The 27,547-nt window shown below is 38.0% G+C and overlaps 2 long non-coding RNA genes across 3 annotated transcripts in view; one reads left to right on the forward strand and one right to left on the reverse strand.

Moving 5' to 3' along the window:
* The window catches only part of LOC138752717 (uncharacterized), a 41,272-nt gene that overhangs the window by 6,714 nt on the left and 7,011 nt on the right, over positions 1-27,547 (forward strand). The window contains exon 2 of the long non-coding RNA XR_011350870.1: positions 155-253. This is a non-coding gene — a long non-coding RNA (uncharacterized lncRNA). The remainder of the gene's footprint in view (positions 1-154; positions 254-27,547) is intronic.
* Positions 11,750-27,547, reverse strand: part of LOC138752716 (uncharacterized) — a 57,778-nt gene continuing 41,980 nt past the window's right edge. For both annotated transcript variants that reach the window (XR_011350867.1, XR_011350868.1), the window contains exons 2-6: positions 25,007-25,074; positions 23,830-23,890; positions 18,939-18,988; positions 14,596-14,674; positions 11,750-12,788 (exon numbers count right to left, since the gene is read on the reverse strand). This is a non-coding gene — a long non-coding RNA (uncharacterized lncRNA). The remainder of the gene's footprint in view (positions 12,789-14,595; positions 14,675-18,938; positions 18,989-23,829; positions 23,891-25,006; positions 25,075-27,547) is intronic.

Genomic DNA, 27,547 nt, shown 5'->3' on the forward strand with positions numbered 1-27,547 from the left:
TGATTAGAATTCTTCTGTCATCTGCAGTGGAGGTCAATCTTGGCCTACGAGTCCCTTTGCAATGACTGAGTTTCTTAATGATGTTCCAAACTGTTGAGTTTGGTAATCCTAAGGTTTGGGCAATGCCTATAACTATTTTATTGTTGTTTTTCAGCTTCTTTGACTTTCATTGGTACAACTCTGGTCCTCATGTTGAAAAATGGCAACTACAGACTATTGATCTGACAAGGGATCAATAATATCAATGATTTTGGTAAGAGTGATTTATGAAATCATGTCAGACTGGGAGAGCAGGAAGCAATTGGAAGGGATAGTCCTGATAACCAAAAAGAGAGGAAGGCCACAAATTGGAATTGTCTTGATTTTTATAGCAGAATTATAGCAATTACTGACACCTTTTGGAGATGAATGAGGTGAGATGGTTATGATATGATTTGTTTTAGAAAATAGGTTCTTCAGTGATCATCTTAATACTGTGGATAATCTTTGTTTCATAATTTGTTTCAGAAGTTAAGATCATGACTAAAGCTGCTTAATGTGGTCCAACTAAAATTGATGATAATTAGCTAAGACCAGTTTACAACATCTATCTCGGAATTAAGGAAGAAGGGTATAGAACAAGGGATGGAGAGAGCATTAGTTTGAAGGTGGGCATAATTACCAAAGGATTTAGGGAATATGTGATTCAGGAGGTAGAATTGTGTGCTGGAGAGTATTTGAAAATGTGATGGCAAGTTTTTTTTTCTTCCCCAATGAAAATATCAGAAGTTTGGAAGGGTAAAGATGAAAGTGTTAAAAAAACAGTGAACTTGGAAGAGGGAGAGCAGGAGTTAAGATAGTTTGACAAAGGAGTTACTCAGTGGAGAGTCTATGGAAGTGGAGAAGACAGTTCATTGTCAAACTTGAGCAGATGAGATGCTGAAGAGGGAAAACTTGTTAGAACTGTTGAAAAAGATTAATTATGATATGAAGTAAGGGCAACATTAGCATTGCTGTACTTTGAGTGGGGTAAATATGGAAAGAATAGCCAAGTGAAAATCCTCCTTGATATTAAAAGTATGATCATCATACCTCAGGGCTATTTCTGTCAGCTCCAGGATGTTACTGCCATCATTCATCATAAGAAAGTCAGTGACAGACAACCCAATTGTAGAGTCCAACATTTAAAATCTCAGATTGGTTTGTGCAAATTGAATGAGATCGACAGGAGGAATAGAGGAGAAGGAAAAATGGTAATTTGAATTATTCCTTGTTGACAGGTGGCAAGGTGTTTCTCAGCAAGGCAATCAGAAATCATCTGGCAAAAATAGAGGGAGGATCTGGGATAATCGAAGGGAAGCCTGGAATTGAATTATATGAAAAATTGGTCGGATTTGTAGAATTTACATGAATAAATGTACAAGATTTAAAAGGCTTGTAAGTGAAAAGGTTTTGAAAAGGGGAAGTAGAGGAAGCCAAATGTGTATACATACGGAAATTGTGAACACTTCGTGTCAAAACAAAGGTTCCTTATATTTGAAAGTGCATCTAAAATAGCCATGCAGAGAGAAAAGAAAAATATATTTAACATCAAAATTTCACAGAGGTCACAAGATCAATTAATGAATTGAAGCAGAATAAATCCTGAGGATGGATCACTACTGATCAATGTGAAATTACAAGATCAGCCCTTCATTTGACTATAGAGAATCAAAAATCATTTAATAAGATTGGATAATTTCCTTTTAATTAATTATGATTCCAATTAATTTGCTTGGAGAGAAAACATGCCATATTTCTTTGGCTTTCTCCCTTTCAATAAACCTAAAGGTGCAATAAGATAGTTCTGGGCTGCTTAATTAATTTGGAATAAGCAAGCTATCTCAGCGACCATCTTGATGTTCAAAATTTCAAAAGTGGAAATAGATCACCATATTGGAACTATTATACTCAACCAATAGACAGCAAACACAATTATGTTTAATGAGCTTTGCAGAACTCAAGGTGAAAAGAAAACCCAATTACAACCTTTGGGAAACTTTATGTAGGAAAGGAAAGCTGCTGTAGTTGCCAATGGTTACAAAATTGCAACAAGAGTATGCCCACAATCTTTTCATAAGTTGTCACAATAGATAGTATCTGTATTGTTCCCTTTTATGCATCTGAAGTTGGTCACAAATTCAGAAGACATTAGATAATATTGTAAAAATCTTCAAATCTGAATATGATTGCATCGTTAAATATTTCATGTTAAATAAAACAATGCCTTCTGGCAAGGAAAGTTACAGGATGTAACTGACTCCCAGAGCAGCTGTTATCTAAGATATTCTGTGTCAATGTATCACACTATAAATTTAGTTACTTTTGAACAAGGTTGAAATTGATATGAGTTTTTTTGATGAATTTATATTACAAAACATAGGCCTTGAAATTATGACACTGACATTATGCTGCTGACCTGCTGAGTTCCTCAATGATTTTGTCTGTGGTACTTATTAGATATTCTGAAATTGAACTCATTTCTGTAGATACATTAATGCTTCTGTTCTAACTCATATAGCTGTCTTCCATGTTAGTGAGACCTGTCTTTGAATCAACTGCAGAGCACCAACATAAACAAATTCATAGGCATGTATTAATGAAAGGAATAGCTATTGCACTGCACCTGATTGTGCTGCAACTGTATTAAAATGGCTAAAGGATTGTAAAATCTGGAAGTTGGCTCCAATCAATATCAAGATTAGATTGGCAGCCAGATATCATTGTTTTTTGAGTTTAAAGCTCCAGCAGTGAGATGTTTCTTTTTCTTTGGCTTGGCTTCGCGGACGAAGATTTATGGAGGGGGTAAAAAGTCCACGTCAGCTGCAGGCTCGTTTGTGGCTGACAAGTCCGATGCGGGACAGGCAGACACGATTGCAGCGGTTGCAAGGGAAAATTGGTTGGTTGGGGTTGGGTGTTGGGTTTTTCCTCCTTTGCCTTTTGTCAGTGAGGTGGGCTCTGCGGTCTTCTTCAAAGGAGGTTGCTGCCCGCCAAACTGTGAGGCGCCAAGATGCACGGTTTGAGGCGATATCAGCCCACTGGCGGTGGTCAATGGGGCAGGCACCAAGAGATTTCTTTAGGCAGTCCTTGTACCTTTTCTTTGGTGCACCTCTGTCACGGTGGGCAGTGGAGAGCTCGCCATATAACACGATCTTGGGAAGGCGATGGTCCTCCATTCTGGAGACGTGACCCATCCAGCGCAGCTGGATCTTCAGCATAAGCAAAAATGCAAGAATCATCTGGCAGTTCAAGTAGCATAAATGGGGAGAAAAATTAGAGTCAATGTTCATATCCACAATCTTTCACAGAGAAAGTGAAAAAATTAATGTGTTAAATTACAGATATAGGGATAGGTGGAGAGAACAGAGATAATTTCTGTGACCAAAGTTGTCAAGATAACAGTAACTTTAAAAAAAATGGCTGTTGGAGACTAAAAACAAAACCACGCTTCCAGAGAGAGCAAAATAAATTCAATATGAAATCCCAAGGACTTGAACATATTCAGAAGGAAAGGGAGGCACTTTTCCTGGGTTTACTTTAGGCATTGTTGGAGCAATGCAGGATACTGAACTCCTTTTGTGGAAATCAGAAAAATAAACCTCCACAATTCAGGCCTGCTTTTTACTCATACCTTGATGAAGGGGTTAGGCCCAAAACATTGGTTATGTATCTTTATCTTTGCGACAAAAAGAATGCTGCATGACTTGCTGAGTTCCTCCAGCATTTTTGTGTAAACTACAATCACAGGGTTTGCAGATTTTTTTGTTTAACACTTAAGATAAAGGTCAGGGTGGAAGTGAAGCAGATAATTAAAATAACAATCACTGGAAGCTCATAATCACCCATGTAGCGTGACTGAATTTATTTTAAAGTAGTAATTTGATCTGGATTTGGTTTTTCCAGTGTACAGAAGTCTACATCATGAATAGCAAAGGCATACATTAAGTTAGAAGTATTTTAACTCTTTCTTTCATCATTTTATATAGGTAATTCCAATTGTAGCAATTGTAGCCCTAACACCATAATCTTTCTGTCAGGTTTGAACAGAAACAGGAATATAATTGGAGATTAATCAATTACCTGACTACTGATCTGAAGGATTGGAATTAAATGATTCTCAAACTTTTTTCACCAACAGACCCCAATGAGGGGAGCTGATGTGCTCAATCCCTTTCCCAGACAACTAAAGTAATCTTTGTTTTGTTTTGGTGGGAAAATATTAGTTTTTTTTGTCATCAAATTTATAATCTTATTTTACATATTGCTTTTTATATCAGTGATATTTATCTTTGCTCTGGGCTACCTATAAAAAACCTATGGACTACCAGTGGTCAGCGGCCCACAAATTATGAAATACTGGTCTAAAAACATCTAAAATCCAAATCAAATAATGTACATTTATGAAATTTAATTTAGTTTAAATATTGAAATACTTTCTAGAAAACTATGGTAGGCTGGTTCACATCCAAACTAACTGCTCTCTGGTCATGTAAGAGGTGTCTATCTCTCCAACAGCAAACACTTTACTCAAATGGTTCTCTGAAAAATATTGGTAGCTGGAAATGGTTCTGCATAATACTATTCTTTTCAGTGCAATGTGATGGAAAATTAATTCTTTTGAGAATGAAATGCTCAAATGTCATTTTTGCTCTGTGGGTCAGTCAGAGGAGAAACATTCTGCTCAATTCTGTTCAAGATTTTTTTCCATTATTTTGCTTGATGACTTGAGGTATGTACATGATAATTTCACTATTTATTTCTATTCTGTTCTGGTCTTTCTCTTGTGCTCCTGCCACATGAGATGTGTCATTCGATCTGCAAGACAGGCGACAAGGGCAGATGAGACTAGGAGAGAAAAATGAAACCCTTGTACCTGCCTCCCTGTTCCCCCAAATGTTTAGATGAAGCCCCTCTGCTATCTCTGAAAGGCAGCCAAGAATCTGTCTGTGCTTCATTTTGTTGAGTGCTATTACTTTTGGGAATTCCCTGATACAGTCTGTTCAAGGAAATTAGACTTTATCTTTTTCCCTTCAACAGACATCAGTTGCCTGAGTCAGCAAATATTGTCATGAAGAGTCATCACAGGCTTTCCAAATTTCAGGGGCTGGTGGATTTCACTTGGTGAAACTTCAGGGATTTTTTTTTTAAGATTCACTTTATTGTTATTGTACCAGTAAACCAGCCAATGAAATACAACCAGCATCTTACTGGAAGTTGAAAAATAGTGCTATATGCATTATAATAAAACATGAACAATCAAAACCAACAAACACGTCTAAAATGAACTGTTAAGAAGTACTGGCTTTACAATGTGAGTGCAGGACCACTCACTACTGTGATTCAGTGTTAAACATAGACATAGCTTGTAAAAAAAAAGGTCTTCTTGAGCCTACGTGTGTGAGAGGGAGAAGAGTAAATAATCCATGATTTGGGTGTGATGCATCTTTGATGATGTTTCTCGCCCTGCTCAGACATCGTTCCTATAGATGTTTTTGATGGTAGAAAATGGAGTGCCTTGCGATCTTGTGCAAGTCAATTCTCATACCACACCAAAATACCATATGTTAGCACGCTCTCAATTGTGCATGTATAGAAATCCAACAATATTCTTGGACAGAGGTGTACCTTCCTCATGTTCCTCAAAAAATAAAGACACTGGTGTGCCTTTTTAATCAGGATCGAAGAATTCAGGGACAAAATGAGATCTTCAGGGATATGGACGTCAAGGAATTTAAAACTTGATAAATGTCCTGGCATTCATGTAAATCAGGATGTGAGTGTAGCTTCTGGTACACCTGAAATCCATAATGATCTCCTTCGTCTTCTGAGTATTGAGTGCCAAATTTTTATTTGCACACCACAAGGCCAGGTGCTAAACCTCATCCTTATAGACCATTTCATCATCCCCTTTAATCAGGCCTACCACCGTGGTGTCATCTGCAAACTTGATTATTGAATTTGTACTATATATAGGAATGCAGTTGGAGGTTCAGAAACCAGAAATCCACATCAATTGTAAGGAACATCAATTTCTAAACATCAGCTTGTGTTCAACCATGACAAAGTACTTCTCATTTCATCCAGAAAACTTTCAGGATGTTTTTTTCTTAAGTAGTCTCTCTACCTGACATATTTTAGGCATTGTTCCACCATGAGGGCTATTTCCTCTTTCTTTGGTTGATTCATGTCAAAACTTCACTGAATGCAGCTGATGCTTGAGCAACATATGCCATGAGAATGCCAGGAGCCTCAGGAAATCATTATCCTCTTAATGTAATGATTTTGTTGTCTGCTGCACTTCAAGGCATCCTCAAATACTCACCAGACTCTGTACTCATGGTTTATGTCTATTGACTCCTGCTGAACCTAAGTATTAGGAGATCCAAATCATTGCTTGAGACTTTCCAGGAGGAGAAATACGATCAAAAGAATAAATACCATTGAAAATATATGTAGGTGAAGAGATAAAAGAGACTGGAGTTGCTATAATTTGGAGCAAAAAGTTGACTGCTGGAAGATCTCAACAAGTCAAACAGTATCTGTGCATGCAAAGAGATAGTCAATCTTTCAGATCAAGAACCTGCATTGAGATCAGGATCAGGGCAGGGAGGACCTTTCTGGCAGTGCTATGAAAGCTAACTTGAATGCCACAAGATTCTCTTGAGCTCTCCTCTCCATGGTGTTTTGCATGTGGAACTGAAGAGTTGCTTTGACATTTTCTTCTTTGTTGTTGACTTTGCAAAGTTAAATGATGGTGTTGAGGCTAACTGTGTCATGACATAAAGCTTTGAGGAGGATAAAAATTTGAACGAAATCCATTCCTCTGAACAATCTATAAAGAGTCTTGGTGTCCTTAGCAATGATCTCACAAATTGTATAAAGTAAAGAGGATCTCAGGATTGACTGGATTTTGCTGTAATGGGATAATACCTTTACATCAAAGCATTTTAGAACCATAGAACATTATAACACAGAAACCATCCCTTTGGCCCTTCCAGTTTATGCCAACTATTTTTCTGCTAGTCCCACTGACCTACACCCAGTCCACAGCCCTCCATGACCCTCCCATCCATGTACTTATTCAAATTCTTCTTAAATATTAAAATTGAGCCTGTATTCACCACTTCAGCTGGCAGCTTGTTCCACACTCCCACCACTCTGAAGAAGTTCCCACTAATGCTCCCCCTAAACCTTTCCCCTTTTATCCTTAACTCATGTCCTCTGGTTTGTATCTCACCAACCCTCAATGGAATAAGCCTATCTACATTTACTCTGTCTATACCCCTCATAATTTTAAATACCTCTATGAAATATTGCCTCATTCTTCTATGTTCCAGGGAATAAAGGCCTAATCTGTTTAACCCTTCCCCGTAACTCAGTTCCTGAAGTCCAGGCAACATCCTAGTAAATCTCTGAACTCTTTCTTTCTTATTGATATCTTTCCTTTAGTTATGTGACTAAAACTGCACACAATACTCCAACTTCAGCCTCACCAATGTCTTATACAACTTGACCATAACATCCCAACTCTATACACATTACTTTGATTTATGATGGCCAATTTGCCAAAAGCTCTCTTTACAACCCTATCTACCTGTGAAACTACTTTCAGGGAACTATATATCTGTATTTCCAGATCCCTCTGTTCTATCACACTCTTCAGTGCCCTACCATTTACTGTGATGGTCCTTTCTTGGTTAGTCCTTCCAAAATGCAAAACCTCACACTGGTCTGTATTACATTCCATCTGCTATTTTTCAGCCCATTCAGTTGTTATATGCTACAATAAAAGAAATGGAGTTTATATTGATATTTTTTCATCAATTGATATCCATGCTGCAATGAATCTGCTTTAACATTAACATTCAGATTAATGTTAAAACTATATCTCATATAGTTCATGGCAAAATTTAGTTTTGGATAGACAGAGCTCATTTACATTCTACAGACACCCCTGGAGGAGAAGCCCAGTACCTCTTCAGTGGATTGCAGTATGGTAATCTTCAGCTGGTCCCAGAGGGTTTCAGGGGATGAGTCCGTGAGGCGGATTGCATCCTCGAGCTTTGCTTTGAGGTTTACCTGGAAGTTTCCTCTCACTTTGTCTGACTGCAGGTTTCCAACATTGAACCTCTTTCTGGGGGCTTTACTGTTCCTGGGCTTTGGCTTGAAGTGAAGGTTGAGCTTGCAGCGAACCAGCCAGTGGTCAGTGTGGCATTCTACCATACTGCAATCCACTGAAGAGGTACTGGGCTTCTCCTCCAGGAAAAACAAGGACTGGTTCGATGAAAACAGCCAGGAAATCCAGGAGCTGCTGGCAAAGAAGTGAGCTGCCCACCAGGCGCTCCTTACAAAGCTGTCCTGGCCAGAGAAGAAACAAGCCTTCCGTCGCGCATGCAGCCATCTTCAGCGCAAACTCCGGGAGATCCAAAATGAGTGGTGGACTAGCCTTGCCAAACGAACCCAGCTCAGCGCGGACATTGGCGACTTCAGGGGTTTTTATGAGGCTCTAAAGGCTGTGTACGGCCCCTCACCCCGTCCAAAGCCCGCTGCGCAGCTCAGACGGCAAAGTCCTCCTCAACGACAAGATCTCCATCCTCAACCGATGGTCAGAACACTTCCAATCTCTTTTCAGTGCCAACTGCTCAGTCCAAGATTCCGCCCTGCTCCAGCTCCCTCAACAGCCCCTAAGGCTAGAGCTGGATGAGGTCCTTACCCGGGAAGAGACACATAAGGCAATTGAACAACTGAAAAGTGGCAAAGCAGCAGGTATGGATGGAATTCCCCCAGAGGTCTGGAAGTCTGGCGGCAAAACTCTGCATGACGAACTGCATGAGTTTTTCAAGCTTTGTTGAAACCAAGGAAAACTGCCTCAGGACCTTCGTGATGCCATCATCATCACCTTGTACAAAAACAAAGGCGAGAAATCAGACTGCTCAAACTACAGGGGAATCACGATGCTCTCCATTGCAGGAAAAATCTTCGCTAGGATTCTCCTAAATAGAATAATACCTAGTGTCGCAGAGAATGTTCTCCCAGAATCACAGTGCGGCTTTCGCGCAAACAGAGGAACTACTGACATGGTCTTTGCCCTCAGACAGCTCCAAGAAAAGTGCAGAGAACAAAACAAAGGACTCTACATCACCTTTGTTGACCTCACCAAAGCCTTTGACACCATGAGCAGGAAAGGGCTTTGGCAAATACTAGAGCTCATCGGATGCCCCCCAAAGTTCCTCAACATAGTTCCTCAACTGCACGAAAACCAACAAGGTCGGGTCAGATACAGCAATGAGCTCTCTGAATCCTTCTCCATTAACAATGGCGTGAAGCAAGGCTGCGTTCTCGCACCAACCCTCTTTTCAATCTTCTTCAGCATGATGCTGAACCAAGCCATGAAAGACCTCAACAATGAAGACGCTGTTTACATCCGGTACCACACGGATGGCATTCTCTTCAATCTGTGGCGCCTGCAAGCTCACACCAAGACACAAGAGCAACTTGTCCATGAACTACTCTTTGCAGACGATGCCGCTTTAGTTGCCCATTCAGAGCCAGCTCTTCAGCACTTGACGTCCTGTTTTGCGGAAACTCCCAAAATGTTTGGCCTGGAAGTCAGCCTGAAGAAAACTGAGGTCCTCCATTAGCCAGCTCCCCTCCATGACTACCAGCCCCCCCACATCTCCATTGGGCACACAAAACTCAAAACGGTCAACCAGTTTACCTATCTCGGCTGCACCATTTCATCAGATGCAAGGATCGACAACGAGATAGACATCAGACTCGCCAAGGCAAATAGCGCCTTTGGAAGACTACACAAAAGAGTCTGGAAAAACAACCAACTGAAAAACCTCACAAAGATAAGTGTATACAGAGCCGTTGTCATACCCACACTCCTGTTCGGCTCCGAATCATGGGTCCTCTACCGGCATCACCTACGGCTCCTAGAACGCTTCCACCAGCGTTGTCTTCGCTCCATCCTCAACATTCATTGGAGCGACTTCATCCCTAACATCGAAGAACTCGAGATGGCAGAGGCCGACAGCATCGAATCCACGCTGTTGAAGATCCAACTGCGCTGGGTAGGTCACGTCTCCAGAATGGAGGACCATCGCCTTCCCAAGATCGTGTTATATGGCGAGCTCTCCACTGGCCATCGTGTCAGAGGTGCACCAAAGAAGAAGTACAAGGACTTCCTAAAGAAATCTCTTGGTACCTGCCACATTGACCACCGCCAGTCGGCTGATATCGCCTCAAACCGTGCATCTTGGCGCCTCACAGTTCGGCGGGCAGCAACCTCCTTTGAAGAAGACCAGAGAGCCCACCTCACTGACAAAAGACAAAGGAGGAAAAACCCAAAACCAACCAACAAATTTTCTCCTGCAACCGCTGCAACCGTGTCTGCCTGTCCTGCATCGGACTTGTCAGCCACAAACGAGCCTGCAGCTGATGTGGACATTTACCCCCTCCATAAATCTTCGTCCGCGAAGCCAAGCCAAAGAATCTGTGTTCTTTGGAACACAGATTCCGAAGTCTTCATTCAAGAGAAGAAAATATTCGTGTGAAGAGAAAATCTCTCTAAAATTCAAATCAACAAAAGAAAAAAGAAGATATGATGTTTAAAAACACAATATAATTATTTCTGAACTGAAAATTGAAGACCTTCAAGCAAGACCAAAAATTGAGTTTACACACTTATTTACATTTGCACATAGTGGGGGGTTTACATTAAAATTTAAGTTTGAGATAAGTATGAAATGTCATGTTATTATTGGTTTAATAAAAACTTATTTTGAATTTACCATAACCTGATGAAGTTTTGCCATTGCTGTTCCTTTGTTAGTGGTAACAAAATATCTTTAGTCCAATACAAACTTGAGAGAGTTGTTAGTTCGTAACAATGCAAATTTATCATTGAACAATATTGAGCCACAGCTACTGTAATTAAATGTTTTGAGTGGTTGGTCATGGCCAGAATGAACTCACCCTAAGCTAAAACATGCACCAACTGCAATTTGCCTGTCACCACAATCGTTCCACAGCAGATGCAATCTCACTGGCTCACTACCTGGCCCTAGATCACCTAGACAACAGCAATATCTGCACCATGCTGCTTTTCAGCAATTATAGCTCAGCTTTCAACACCATCACCCCTTCAGTACTGGTGAACAAGCTTCAAAACCTGGGCCTCTGTACTTCTATCGGAAGCTGGATCCTTGACTTCCTCATCAAAGGACCACAGTCTGTCCGGATCAGTAACAACATCTCATTCTCACTGACAATCAACACAGGTGCACCTCAAGGATGTGTGCTGAGCCCACTGCTTTACTCTCTCTACAGTCACGAATGTGTGGCTTGGCATAATTCAAATGCCATCTACAAATTTGCCGATGACACCTTAGTTGTCAGCAGAATTACAGATGGCAATGAGGATGTGTACAGGAGGGAGATAGATCAGTTCGATGAATGATGACACAATAACAAACATGCACTCAACATCAGTAAAACTAAGGAATGGATTGTGGACTTCACTAAGGGGAAGCCAGGAGAACACAGTCCAGTCCTCATTGAAGGGTCAGTGGAGAGGATAAGAAACTTAAAATTCCTGGGTGTCAACATCTCTGAAGACCTAACCTGGGGCATCATGTAGATGCAACCACAATGTCCATTTAAGACATCTTTAAGAGGTGATGCCTCATCTAGAACCCTGACCACCCAGGCCATACCCTTTTCTCACTGCTATGTTATGGACCATGAACTGATCTTTTGGACTGCAAACTGTAATTATAAAGGATGGATTTCTGCTAAGAACTCTGTGAAACATGTGGTACAGCTGAGTATTGACTGGCCAATTGCTTGGAACTTTCTAGAACAAAGGGAGAATCCAGCTGTGAAGCTGAGAGAGGCACAAAAATTACATAAATCAAAATCATAAATTTCAGAAATGCACGTTAGGTGAGGTGTGGAGTTTTGAACTGTTATCCATTCAACCTCGTTACAAAGGTGAGTTCCTAAAAGTTTCTGAAAAAATTACAAAAGTGGATTTCCACAGGATCTGGAATTGTACCTTCTGGGAAACATTATGGACATGAATTTTAAACTGTCCAGATACCAAATTCAATTTGTGAAGGTCACCCTGTCAGTTGCCAGAATGTGTATAATAGTCACGTGGAAGTCCAACTCCCAACTAAACATTACAAGATGGAATACAGAGATACTGAGTTGTATTCCCATGGAGAAAATCATGTACAATTTAAAGAGGAAATAGGGCACATTCTTTAGAGTGTGGCAACCTTGTCTGCCACACATTGGTATGCAGATATTATACCCCTTCTGAATAAAGGAACAATCCATGCCAGTAGTGAAATGATTGAGATTAATGAGGTAGGTCATGATGCAGATGACATACTCTTGTAATTTGTTCCATATCTTTTTATTTTAGGTTTCTTTTGTTTTTTCTTAAGTTCCCTTAAGGGTTTATGACTTTACCAATATTTGGTTATTTGTATTTGTTTAATTTATATAATGTTTTCTTTATTTTACTGGGGCATGGGAGGGAGGGGAGAAGGGTATGGAAAAATAGACTATGTTATATACTATTGTTGAAAGAGATTGGGTTGTTGTGGATAGCATTTTAAATTGTGTAAATGTTTGTTGGCAAATTGTTAATCTTCTCACAACCTAACAATCCAGGGAGGTTTTACATCAGCATCTCGTTGCAGGGCATCTTCTAGTACTGTCGATGATTTAATCTTGCTTGGCAGGGGGGTGGGAACCTGTGGGTCAAATTAGAAGAGGTTAAAAAATAACTAAGCTGGTAAGAGAAGGTGGGGGGGGGGGGGGTTAGGTGAAGGACTGTTTAAGTAAGGACTGAGAAAGGTAAAGGCAATAGTGTAGGGGAATGTTAACCAAAGGAATAGGGAGGGGGCAAAATGCACAAACAAGGATGCACTAGCAAATGGAGATGGAGTAAGGTAAAATATACTGTAAAACTGAAGATAAACAAAGCAAACAAAACTGGAGATGATGATTCACACCAGATTAGGTCAGCATAATGAAGGCAGTAAAATTTAAATAGCATTTAAATTTGGCAAACTATGCAAGTACATGAACGTGCAGAGTGTAGTAAATCAGGTTAGTGAACTACAGGCAAAGATGAATGCATGCAATAGGAGGTAATATTGCTAATAGAATCTTGGCTCTGAAGAAAACAGAATGGGCATTAAGTATTCCTGGATACAAAGTGTTCAGAAAGGATAGAGAAAGAAAGAAACGAGGAGGAGGAGGAGTGAACATCAGGAGAGCCAGGAACGACCACCCTCTACTACACATCAACAATTTGTAATAGAGAAAGTGGAGAGTTAGAAGTTCTTTGGAGTTCACTTAACTAGTTACCCATCATGGACACTCAACATCTCCTACACTTCCTGAGAAGACAGAAGCAGGCAAGGTGACTGGCCACAATTATGTCACCCTTCTATAGGAGCTACATTGAGAGCGTCCTGGCCACTTACATCAGAGTGTGGTATGGTTGCTACAGAGAAATAGATCAGAGGTCAAGCCACAGGACACAAGAGTCTCCCTCCCCTTCTATCAATGTGATCTACTGGGATCATTGTCTAAAGAGGGTGTGCAAAATCATTGAGGACCCCTTCCATGCTTTACACAGCATGTTTCTGCTTCTCCCATCAGGCAAGAGATATAGGAATATCACTACCTGGCTGAGGAACAGCTTCTTTCCACAGGCGTGAGAATGTTGAATTATCAAAAGAACTGCTCACACTAACCATCCAAGACTCATATTCATGAAACAATATTTATTTGTATAGATGAAATATTTGTCCTGCATATATATTGTTTTTCAGTATTGGTGTTATGTCTGGTTGTATGTCTGTGTATTTTGCATCAAGGACCGGAGAACGCTGTTTCGCTAAGTTGTACCTGTACAATCATATGACAATATATTTTACTTGAGAAGAGATCCCGGACTTCCAGTTGGCTTTTCATAGTGTACCAGCAGTAATCTAATGATCCTAACTACCTTTTTCTCATCCACTTAGTTAGCTCCTTATTTTACAACTAAAATGCTCTATACTACTTGCCTTTCTTTCTTCTACAATCTGAAATGGCGACAAGTAGTAAATTTGGGAAGAAAGAAGAAATGTTAATGAATCTGACCATGGAGTCTATCACTGATATACTCAATCAGCACAGACAGACAATAACTGATGATCTTAAAATTTTGGGTCAGATTAACAACAAACTCGACCAAGTACAAAAAAAAATAAAGAACATGCTGAACGTTTGACAACAGTTGAGGAGAAACTGAGCAACTTGATTCAATGAGTTGACAAAGTGGAAGATATATGCTTCGGATTAAATGACTGTAACTTGAAACTTATGAAAAAGTTGTTGATCTGGAAGTCAGAAGTAAATGACAGAATTTACGAATCCTGGGCTTGCCTGAATCCACAGAAAGTGGTCAGCCTACTAAATTCTTTTCAGAGTTGATTTACAAGATCTTTGTTAAGGAGTTTCTTCCATGTCCCCCAGTGATTGATAAAGCACATCAATCTTTATTACCTAAGTCTGATCCTGGGCAGAGAGCTTGTTCAGTTATTCTTCATCTTTATCAAGTTGAAGAGTCTTTGATTTGAGATGCCTGTCAAAGAGGGACATTCGCATATCAATGTATAAGAATTGTGGAAAATTACTATCCCAAAGTCATGAATCAGCACAACAAATACAAGGAAGTAATGTCAGGGCTATATAAACATAGTTTAAAGCCTTCTTTGCTATATCCTGCATGGCTTCATATTACACTTTCTAATGACCAGAGGAAACAGCTGCGTTCAATAACAAGGCTCAGAGCTTTCTGCAAGAAATCACTACTGCATTGTGCTTAGCTTGAACATTATTAACTTTAAGGATTTCCTACATAATATTTGATGGCCGCATATTGATTTGTTATTTTTTGCTGGGCAATTTTTTTTCTGGGATAATAAATTTATTAAGGATGTATTTATGAAAAAAAACCTGTCTTTTTTCCTTTTAATTAATTATTGAATATATATTCAATTCTCTCAGAAATATTGGCTTAATATTACATTGATATTTCTCTTTTCATTAAATGTATTGAAGTATTTACTTCACAGGGAAAGTACATGAGAAATGTGTAAAATAACTAGTGTTCGATGTAGTCATAACAAAAAAAGTTTTGTTTGGAAGAACAATCATTCATTAATCCAATTCACAGTGGTGCATTGCGTTTACATGACCAAAGATAAGCTGGCTTGTATCTTTTCTAATATTAACCCTACTTGTGACAGATGCAAATCTGATATTGCTACATTGACACACATTTTGGTCTTGTCCATCCTTAGAAATCTATTGGAAATGAATTTTAAAATATCTTTTCAACTGTATTTCAGGTGGAGCTGAAACCCAATCCAATAACTGCTCTTTTTGAAGTTATTTAACCAGACATAAGGAGGTTTTTTTTTCTGTACCTGCACAAAGAGTTGTGGCCTTCTCTAAATTGTTGGCTAGCAGAGCCATCTTATTCAAATAGAAAGATTCTAGACCTCCAACAGTGTTTCGATGGTTCACTCATATCATGTCCTGATTAAATTCAGCAAAAAAAATTAGATATCATGTGTTTGATTCATTGGTAAATTGTGAACTTTTATGTCTTACTTTCATTTGAAAGTGATTAGATGCACTCACTCTTTATTTTTTGATTTACAGTATGAATCAAAAGCTACAAAATATATGTAACCCTCAGGATAAGGTGCTCAGATATGTTTTTTTTAAAGTTAGTTTTCTTTTTTCCAATTGAGTAGGTTAGGCTTTCTTTTTGTCTTTTCTGTTTTCATCCAGTGCAGTGGAGGGGGGGACTGCGTTTATACTGTTTGAAGTTTTATCTTGCTATATATACACATATGTGATATGGTATTTTCAGTTTCATTCCCTTTTCTTCATTGTACTGTATTATAAAAAGCAATTAAAAAATTGAAAAAGGAAGAACAGTGGATATTTACTTCTGTAGCAATGGAGTTTTTGTCAACAACTCCAGCTTGGAGATAATTGGGTTGGAATGGTTTGTTTGGAAAAGTGAAATGTAAATTCTTTAGCAGCTTTCTTGGTTTCTGATTTTTTTTGTGGGGGGGGGGGAAGAGAAGAAGAGATGAGAGAAGGTTGGGGGTTTCCCCCCCACCCCAAGATTATTTTGACTTTAGAAATGTTTAAACTTTGACTTAGAAATTACAATGCATTAATCAACAATATACTCAAACCAAAATTCCCAAGTTATATGCAAAGTTCAAACTAAATTGATCTTCCTTCTATATACCCTATTGATAAGTTTTGTAGCTAAGTGGCAAATTGGAAAAAAAAAATTCAAAGGGAGGATGGTAACTTTACTAGGGATCATTCTACATTCATGAAATATTACAAATGACTTCAGACCTCTGAATTCACAAATGATAATAATGCTATGGAAAATTTCCTGGATTGTTTACATATTCCCACACTCACTTTTGAAGAGCAAATAAGACTAGATGAGCCTATATCGTTTGAGGAAATAGTTACTGCGATTTCATTATTACATCCAGGAAGAGCTCCAGAACCTGGGTTTCCAGTGGAGTGTTTCAAATCTTTTTCTCATATACTTTCACCTTTGTTAAGTTCAGTGTTCTCAAACTCATTCAGGAAGAGTAATCTTCCAACAACATTTAATGAAGCATGTATGTATATCTCTTATTGCAAAGAAAGGTAAAGACCCAATTGAGTGCTCTTCCACAGGACAATTTTTTTAAATTAAGTGTTGATGCAAACTTTCTGGCTAAAATTTTGGCCCATAAATTGGAGAATATTTTACTTTTTATCATCCTTGAAGATCAGACTGGTTTTATTAAAAACCATTATTCCCATTTTAATATACATTGCTTATTAGATATTTTGTATCTACTTTCAAGTTCAGTTCCTGATGTGTTTTTTCCCCTTGCAGAGAAAGCATTTGATAGAATTGAATGGAAATATTTATTCACGATTTTAGAAAAAAAATCAATTTTGGATCAGATTTTATTTCATGGATTAAATTACTGTATTTATCCCCAATTCTTACTAATTTTCAACAATCACAACCTTTCAATCTCAACAGGGATCTTGCCAAGGTCCATTATCATTTGATTTGGTCTTAGAGCCATTAGTGATTGCATTTCAAGAGTGTGGTGACATTTCAGGGATTTGTAGAGAGGGAATTGAACATAAAATTTCCCTTTATGCATATGATGGTTTGCTCAATTTATCAAACCCTGACACTCCTTTACTGTCCACATTGTCAATACTTTCCCAATTTAGTAAGTTTTCAGGTTATAGATTAAATCTGCATAAAAGTGATTTTTTTTCCCCCTTTGAACACACCTGCATCAGTGTATACCAATTTCCCTTTAAGATTATGGAAAATCAATTTAAGTATCTTGCTATTGGAGTAACAAAGAATCATAAATACCTTTTTAAAGAATTTTTTTTACATGGTTATATGGTTATTAAGACAAGTGAAACCATCTTAAACGAAATGGTTGCCCCTCTCTTTATCCCTGGTCTGTTGTATTAATTCTATTACAATAAATATTTTATCTAAATTTTTATACCTTTTTCAGTCTATACCTATTTTTATTCCATAAATCATTTTTTGATTCTCTTGATTCAATTATATCATCTTATATATGGACAGATAGGGGAAGCCACACACAAAGACAGGGATTCACACACAGAGAAGCAGATGATTGCAGAGAGACGAGGAGTCACAGAGAGATGGTGTCATATACACACACACAGAAAAAGTCTCTCATACAGAAAAAAGAAGTGAGAAACAGTGAGAGTGGAGAACTACACACAGATAAGTTGCAAGAGGTGGTGTTAGAGAGAAAGAGATGGATTCTCACAGAGAGAAGGGTATAATAAAGAGGTGAGGAATCTCACACAGCAGGATAGTATTACCGTGAGAGGGGAGAGAATGTCATGGGGGAAAGTCTTGCGCAGAGGATGGGGGGAGGGGGCAAGGCTCACGCATAGGGTATCCACAAACGGGAGGGTGTATGCACTGGATAAATTTGGATCATGGACCATCTACAGCCTCCCAAACAAAGTCATGTCACTTCTCTTCACATTGCACTTCCTTTCTGCAGGCTACCCCCCCCCAAAACTTCATCTCTTATGTGTAAAAACACAAAACTACTGGAGGAACTCAGCAGGTAACTCAACTGTTTGCTTTTAAATACTAGCAAGAACCAGGTTGATTGTAAATGAATTATAGATGTTGACAATTAAAATAAGAAGCAAAGTGTGGGCAAAGCTGTCAACATAAATGTTCAATACCCACATAAGTATTAAGACAATGGTACATAGAGGAGTGGATCCATGGGACAAATGAGGGAATTTTCACATGATGGTGAGGGAAATGTTAAGGCACTGAATGGATTCACCAGAGCATATGCTTTCAATGTAACTCTGAAGAAGATTGTTCAGACCCTGATACTAAGGAGGCATTAAAAAAGTTAGCCGAACTTAAAATAAATGCCTCTGTTATTTTCAGGATTGATTTAACAGTGAAAGAAATAGAAGAAAAAAACATCAACTTCTTACTTTGTGGAGGTAAGGATCTGTGAAGTGCAAAATTAAGTCATTAGAAATTCTTGGAAGGAGACAAGAAGATGGGCAGTTTACATTATAAATGAGAACATCAAGATTTTAATGAGAATAGCTGATCCAGAAGCTGATATGAATAGGTTTCACAGTCAATGTGAGACAGAGTTAAGACTTATTAAACAGTTTAATAAATCAATTCCAATTCCAAGTGAATCCTCCCAAAATATAGTATGTTGCTATTTGTAGCAAAGTTACAGGATTCAGTGTGTAATTACCTCATTTGTCATTTCTTTTATGAAATTGAATATTCTTGATATATTCTTGGCTGAAAATCAAAATTATCTACATGATTAACTGTTTTATGTAAGTAAAGCTATCACAGCACAAAAATATTTGTGGATGATTCTGTTTTCCATTTGAGAGCATACCATTAATGCCCATTGTCCTGATATGATTGGGTTAGATCACACAAGGTCCAGCCAGGCTGATCGGTTTATCCCCGCACATTTCTTGTCATGATAGTTACTTACTTTGGTCTTGTGGGAACATTCCAGATCCAGATTCTGCTATTACTCCCATTTGTGAGGCAGAAAGAGCACAAGTTTTAACTAAACCTCAGGGTTGAATCTGGATGTTTAATGACTGCACTTTCTTGGAGGTCTTTAGAAATCATAATGTAGAATCATTGCAATACTGATGGTGTTTATTTGGCCCATTACTGGGGAGACAGAGTGGTGTAGTTGAGCCATTAACTCACAGCACCAGAGATCCAGATCTTGGGTCATTTCAGTGTGGACTTTGCATGTTTTCCCTGTAATTGTGTGATTTCCTCTCAATGCTCCAATTTCCTTCAACATACCAAAAACAAATGGGTTATTCTGTTAATTGGACTCTTTAAATTGCCTCTCGTGTGCGGGTGAGTGAGAATCTTGGAGGAATTGTTGAGAATGTGGGGAGAATAAAAAATGGGATTAATATAGAATTATTACTTGACTCAATGTCCATATTGACTCTACAAGAGGAACTTGTGCTTCCACTCACTGGCCTTTAGTTTGTAGCCTTACAAATTTTTGTCCACCATATATTTTTTCAATATCTTCTTGAAGGCCACAATAATGTGTTTCCACCATTCCTACAGGCAGCACATTCCAGATTCCAGTCACATGACATGTCAAAAGTTATTCCTCATATTTCTCAAAATTTATGTTGCTTGCATCTGTGATCCCTCCCCCAAAGGGAAACAGCCTTTCATTATCAATTCTGTTCTGTGCTCTCATTATTTTGTAAACATATAAAATCTCCCTTCACCCTACTCTTCAAATAAAAAACAATCCCAGTCTTGCTAATTTACCCTTGCAAATGCAATTTTTGGTCACATGGATCATGTTGGTAAATCTTTGGTCCCTTTTTAATGTTTTCACGTAATTCCTATAATATAATGACCAGAAATGAACACAATATTACCAGGTGGGATTGGAACTGTCAGCATAACATTTTTTTTGTACTCTGTACCTTGATATTCTATGCATATGATTTTGCAACCTGTTTGTCCACTACCAATAATTTCTGCACACAGCCTCAGGTCTCCCTGCTCCTTCAAGCCTTTTAGAACAGTTTCCTTTAATCTTGGTTGTCACTCTTTCGTCTGACCAAAACGCATCACTTCATATTTCTGTATTTTAAACTAAACCTGACTTGTATCTGCCAATTTCACAAGTCATTTTATGGCTGTTAAATGATTTGACCTCAGGATCCTCTGCTCTTTCACACCTTTTAGAATGGGATCTTTTATTCTATCAGTAGTAATGCTTCCAGGAAAAACAAGGACTGGTTTGACGAAAACAACTAGGAAATCCAGGAGATGCTGGCAAAGAAGCGAGCTGCCCACCAGGCTCACCTTGCAAAGCCGTCCTGGCCAGAGAAAAAAAGAGCCTTCCGTCTCGCATGCTGCCACCTTCAATGCAAACTCCGGGAGATCCAAAATGAGTGGTGGACTAGCCACGCCAAACGAACCCAGCTTAGCGCCGACATTGGCGACTTCAGGGGTTTTTTTGAGACACTAAAAGCTGTGTACGGCCCCTCACCCCAAGTCCAAAGCCCTCTGCGCAGCTCAGATGGCGAAGTCCTCCTCAGCGACAAGATCTCCATCCTCAATCGATGGTCAGAACACTTCCAATCCCTTTTCAGTGCCAACCGCTCAGTTCAATAATCTGCCCTGCTCCAGCTCCCTCAACAACCCTTGAGGCGAGAGCTGGATGAGGTCCTTACCCGGGAAGAGACATATAAGGCAATTGAACAACTGAAAAGTGGCAAAGCAGCAGATATGGATGGAATCCCCCTATAGGTCTGGAAGGCTGGCGGCAAAGCTCTGCATACCAAACTGCATGAGTTTTTCATGCTCTGCTGGGGCCAAGGAAAGCTGCCTCAGGGCCTTCGTGATGCCATTATCATCACCCTGTACAAAAACAAAGGCAAGAAATCAGACTGATCAAACTGCAGGGGAATTACGCTGCTCTCCATTGCAGGCAAAATCTTCGCTAGGATTCTCCTTAATAGACTAATACCTAGTGTCGCCGAAAATGTCCTCCCAGAATCACAGTGTGGCTTTCGTGCAAACAGAGGAACTACTGACATGGTCTTTGTCCTCAGACAGCTCCAAGAAAAGTGCAGAGAATAAAACAAAGGACTCTACATCACCTTTGTTGACCTCACCAAAGCCTTTGACACCGTGAGCAGGAAAGGGCTTTGGCAAATACTAGAGCGCCTTGGATGCCCCCCCCCCCCCCAAGTTACTCAACATGGTTATCCAAATGCACGAAAACCAAAAGGTCAGGTCAGATACAGCAATGAGCTCTCTGAACCCTTCTCCATTGACAACGGCGTGAAGCAAGGCTGTGCCCTCGTACCAACCCACTTTACTATCTTCTTCAGCATGATGCTGAAACAAGCCAATAAAGACCTCAACAATGAAGACGCTGTTTACATCCGGTACCGCACGGATGGCAGTCTCTTCAATCTGTGGCACCTGCAAGCTCACACCAAGACACAAGAGCAATTTGTCCGTGAACTACTCTTTGCAGATGATGCCGCTTTAGTTGCCCATTCAGAGCCAGCTCTCCAGCGCATGACGTCCTGTTTTGTGGAAACTGCCAAAATGTTTGGTCCTGGAAGTCAGCCTGAAGAAAACTGAGGTCCTCCATCAGCCAGCTCCCCACCATGACCACCAGCCCACCTACATCTCCATCGGGCACACTGAACTCAAAACGGTCAACCAGTTTACCTACCTCGGCTGCACCATTTCATCTGATGCAAGGATCGACAAAGAGATAGACAACAGACTCGCCAAGGCAAATAGCGCCTTTGGAAGACTACACAAAAGAGTCTGGAAAAACAACCAACTGAAAAAACACACAAAGATCAGCGTGTACAGAGCCATTGTCATATCAACACTCCTGTTCGGCTCCGAATCATGGGTCCTCTACCGGCATCACCTACGGCTCCTAGAATGCTTCCATCAGCGCTGTCTCCGCTCCATCCTCAACATTCATTGGAATGACTTCATCATCATCATCAAAGTACTCGAGCTGCCAGAGTCCCCAAGCATCAAATCCATGCTGCTGAAGACCCAACTGCACTGGGTGGGTCACATCTCCAGAATGGAGGACCATCGCCTTCCCAAGATCGTGTTATATGGCGAGCTCTCCACTGGCCACCGAGACAGAGGTGCACCAAAGAAGAGGTACAAGGACTGCTTAAAGAAATCTCTTGGTGCCTGCCACATTGACCACCGCCAGTGGGCCGATATCGCCTCCAACCGTGCATCTTGGCGCCTCACAGTTCGGCGGGCAGCAACCTCCTTTGAAGAAGACCGCAGAGCCCACCTCACTGACAAAAGACAAAGGAGGAAAACCCAACACCCAACCCCAACCAACCAATTTTCCCTTGCAACTGCTGCAACCGTGCCTGTCTGTCCCGCATCAGACTTGTCAGTCACCAACGAGCCTGCAGCAGACGTGGACATACTCCTCCCTAAATCTTCATCCGTGAAGCCAAACAAAAGAAGAAGAATGATACCACAATCTGTCAAAAACAGGAATACACCTCCAAATAAGATCAAAGTAGTGAAAATAGAAATTTTTTAAATAAACAAGTAGAGGCTTTTTATCTGAATGTACATTGCATGAATTAATTGATAATAGACATAAATATGGAAATTCTAATGGACATTACAAAGATCAAGTGGAAAAAGGTTGGGAAAATGGTGGGTTTGGTAGGTTCACTGGCCTATGTAAATTGATGGGAATATGTGGAGAATATTTTATTTATGAAAACTTAAATCTGTACTGACATGGGCTGAAATACCTTTTTCATGCAGTTTCTTTCTACAACTGTATAATATTCTAGAGAATTTAATTTTTAAAACAAATAAGCAAATTGTAAAAGAAGGATGGATAGACCAGATAATAAATGTTTGGATAAAGTTAATAGAAATAAATGATTTTATACTGTACATTACTATGACTGGAGACACTTAGACAATTCCCACTAATGCTTTCTGCTCCTTGTGATTTTTTTCTAAAGTTTCCTATCTAATTCCACTTCATGATGTTCCAAAGTGTCTCCAGTCATAATAATGTACAGTATAAATCAGGAAATTAAAGGTATTAGTTATCAGGATAATACAGTAATTGTGGGTGAATTTACATACAGATGAGCAAACCAAGTTAGCAACAGTGGTACTGAAGACAAATGTTGAGGAATTGATGAGGGAATAAGCCATTTTAGACCTAATATGATCCTATGAAGAAGGGTTAATAGTTAATATGGTTGTTAATCTGTGATTCTCACAGATTGAAAGGTAAAAAAAATGTAATTTCAGAACGTGAAAGAGGAAGGTGTCAATCTATTTGATGAAATTAGTGATGGGAGTGGCAACATTTTAGAAAAGCAAATTATTTTGGACCCACATATTAAAAGTTTTTTGAAGCTGTGACAACAGAAATACAGACGAGAATGCTAGTAGATGTGAGCTTTCAGAAGTCCTTTCATAAACAAAATTGGAGGACATGAAATTGGGAGAAATGAACTGCTGTGGACTGATGATTGGTTAGTAGTCAGAAAATAGAGAACAGAAAAAAGTAGTCCACTTTTGATGCTGGTACTCACCATTGGAGTTCAAATGTAATAAATCGAGCCATGCTGGATGCAAGTGTGATTCAGGAAGAGTCTGCGAACACCAATTACAATCTATTTAAATAAATTGGTGAGGATTTGACTCTTTTGTGTGCTGCACTAGACTACAGTATTTGAATATTTTCTTATTTACAATGAATGGAAGATGTTTTTCCATACTGACAGGTGTCCATCGTTTCATCTGATAAGTTAAACCAGGGCAGAGATTATACACTAAATGGTTGAGCCCTGGAAAGTGTTGTAGAATGGAAAGACCATATTTTCTCAAATATATACAGTTGCTTCTGAATACTGATCTTTATCTTTTTTATGCTGGATTGTGAGCGGTGTCACTATGTACAATGCATATATGTATGAGGATGTTACCAAGTGACTGTGCAGTTCTTTTAATGATCCTCATCACCCTGACTTTAAGCAGCCTTTTACAAAGTACCTTGCAAGGTATATTTTTCTGCCATTGTTACCAGTATAATTGTGATATGCACATAAAATTATGCTTGAAGTAAAGTATTTCCAGTTTGTAGAAAAAAAAACTGAATCTACAACAGAAAAATATTTCAGTTGAGTTGCATAACTTCTGTGAAAACAGAATATACATTTTCAAGGATGTTTATTATTGTTTGAATCTTTACTTAGTACCATTGATCATTTTCCACGTTAGCTCCCCAGTTTGGCTTTGCACTGCATGTTATCCATGGCCTTTGGCCTCTATTCCTTGATTTAAAAAGTACATGACCTATATTCTGCTAATGCTGCATCACGAGGTCTCCTGAATGCATTATACCTTCACCACAACAGTTATATGCAAGTACCTTGTAAGAAAGAACAGCAGCCATTTGAAAGCTGATGATTATGCTCCTCTGTCTTAAGGATTTTTGGGTTTATAAACAATTAATTTTTAGATCTGACCATATTTACTTATAATTTTAGCTAAAGGTTAAATAGAGTGCTTAATTAAATTTAGCTGAAAGTCAAAGAAGAATCCAGAGTCTGGTTGTAATATTAAATAACATTTATACAAACTCTCCTTCAAAGCTATGATACATGTAGAGAACAAAACAGCTGATTGCAGGATTCCTTCTGCGGCATGACCTTTTCACACCAAAAGCACTCGAATCCAAGTTTTCAAAATTTGTTTTAAAAAAAGTACCAATAATATTCAATCAAACCGGGGAGGTCACATGATGCCGTCGGGGACAACATGCAGCCTCACGACTCCTGTGGGATTTAACAAAAAAGAACCCATTTAGCAAATTTTTTCAAAAAAATCAAAATATTTTAAAGTTAATATAAAACACTAATTAACTTTTAAGTATGCCACTGAAAAAAGAAAAGAAATTTGTACCAGGTCAGCAGAATGTTTTCTTTACTAATTTTGTTCTTGCTGAAGATTATGCTCAAAACTTACCTGAAATGCACTCAGTGGAAGGTACTGATTTGTCACAATAAATTATGCATTAATTTGGGTTTTTTCTTGCTGTTTTTTCAAATCTATATATATATATATATATATATATCTATATCTATATATCGATATAGATATATATCTATATAATATATATGTATTATATATATACATTTATATTATATATATATTAAAAAAAAATATATATTTATATATATAAAACACACACATATGAGAGAATTGAAATGATACTATATTGTCTTGTTTTATTAGATGGAATTGATATTTTGATTAATTAAATCTTATTCCTGCGGTGGGGGAGGGGGGTGGTTAGGAAATATGTTGGGTTGATTTCTGGCAGTTGCATGTGTTTTTGTGGTGTTTCCATGACCTGTAAAATGGAGGGAGGTAGTGCTGTTAGTTATAGCACTTATTGGGTTGGGTTTTTTTTTGTTTTTCTTTCATTAGTAATTAAATGTTACATTTTTAATTGGATTGTAGATGGTGATGCTCAGGACAGAATTATTTTATGAGAATTCTTCCCGAATGGGAGAGATAAAAGGATTTTTAAAATAAGGAAATATGATTAAAATAATGAGGATTATAAGTTTTAATATTAATGGGACAATAAAAAGAAATAAAATATTGTCTTATATTAAGAAATTAGGGATGGTATAGCTTTTTTAAAGCAAGAAACTTATTTGACACTTAAAATTGAAAAGAAAATGGTTAGATCAAGCCAATTTTTTTCTTCATTTAACTAAAGCTAGGTGTGTAGCAATTTTATTTAGGAAAAATTTACCAATTAAATTTCAGTATGTGCTATGCCGCAGTATGCTGCATGTAATTATCAAATATTTTCTGAAATGTGGACTTTATTAAATATCTATGCAGAAAATTTAGATGAAAAATTTATACAAATACTTTTTTAAAATTTGGTGGATGCATATGGAAATATTTTAATAGGAGGTGATTTAAATTTTTGTTTATATCCTTTATTAGATGGATCAAAAATAATAGTTAAGTCTAAAGCAGCTAAAACTATGTAAACATTTAATAAAGGATTTAAATTCAGTTGATATATGGAGGAAAAAATAATTTGAGGGAATAAATATTAATCTTTTAATTCTAATAGATTTGATTCATATTCCAGAATTGATTTATTTTTACTTCCAGTTCAAAATCAATTAAGAGTTTTAAATATTGCCTATAAAGCAAGAATAATGTCTGATCATTCCCCATTATTAATGGAATTGGAGTTTACTGAAAAACAGCAGTCAGTATATAGATGGAGATTAAATTCTATGTTAATAAAAAGGAAAGATTTTCATTATTTTTATAAGACAACATATTAAACTATTTTGTCATATTAATTTACAATCGATGGATGATAAGATTGTAATTTGGGATGCATTAGAAGCATAATTGAGAAAGCAAATAAAAAGTTTTACTTTGAAAATTAGAAAAATAAATAACTGCATTGGAAAAAGGTATTCAAAAATTACCATCAGAAGACTAACATGTATTTAATTAATAAGAAGTTACAGTATAACACAATGTTGACTTATAGAACAAAAAAAATGATCCTTAGATCTAAACAAAAATATTACAAATTAGATGAGATATATCAAAGTCTTAGCTTGGCAATTAAAGAACAAGCCTCAAGAACAAGCAGTACAATGAGATAATAAGGTGACATTTAAACCTCAATAAATAAATGAAACTTTTAGAGAATTTTATGAAAAATTATATACTTCAGAATCATTACAAGATTACTAATATAGGTAATTATTTGTCACAAATAACAGTGCCTAGATTAACTGAGCTAGATAAAGATAATTTAGATAGACCATTTACTGAAAAAGAAGTTAAGGAAGCATTAATTGATTACAGAATAATAAGTCTCCAGAAGAGGATGGATTTCCTGTGGAATTTTATAAAGAATTTAAAGGCTTAATAATTTATTTATTTATACAAGTAATAAAACAAGCTTCTAGTGTACATGATATTCCAGAAACCTTTTTCAACAGTGATAATTATGGCTATTCCATTAAAACCAGCTTCATATAGACCTATTTCATTGTTAAATGTTGATTATAAAATTATAATGAAGATATTAGCAAATACAACAAATAATTGTCTTCCTGAATTAATAAATATAGATCAAACTGGTTTTGTTAAAAATAGACAAACTTCTGAGAATATAGTAAGATTATTTAGTTCATCTAGCACAAAAAGGAGATTTAAATACAGCAGTTGCACTGGATGCAGAAAATACTTTTGATA

This window comes from Narcine bancroftii, chromosome 2 (assembly GCF_036971445.1).
Source record: "Narcine bancroftii isolate sNarBan1 chromosome 2, sNarBan1.hap1, whole genome shotgun sequence".
NCBI classification, from domain to species: domain Eukaryota; kingdom Metazoa; phylum Chordata; class Chondrichthyes; order Torpediniformes; family Narcinidae; genus Narcine; species Narcine bancroftii.